We start from the raw sequence: 348 nt of genomic DNA on the forward strand, positions 1-348 counted from the left end.
TAAATAGTTAAAAAGAGAAAAGTAATGCCGATAAAGTTCAAAAGAAGCTGCACGTTTTGATATATGAATTGTTGAAATAGCACAAAGTATGAAGGACTAGAAGAAGACCGTAAAAAGGCGGAAGAAAATGGCCAAACAGAAGAACAATAGTGTGACTGCTTCAGCAGTCACACTAATAAAAGAGAATAAAGATTTGAATAACAATAGTGTGAATGCTTCCGCATTCACACTAATAATAAGAAAAAATCCACACAATAACAGTAGTGCCCGGGCTTCGCCCGGGCACTGGTCCCTGCAGCTATTTCATAGCTGTTGGGACCAGTGCCCGGTGCGATTGCCCGTGGCCCT

This window comes from Trachurus japonicus, chromosome 13 (assembly GCF_045865225.1).
Source record: "Trachurus japonicus isolate A0001 chromosome 13, Traja_1.0".
Classification (NCBI taxonomy): domain Eukaryota; kingdom Metazoa; phylum Chordata; class Actinopteri; order Carangiformes; family Carangidae; genus Trachurus; species Trachurus japonicus.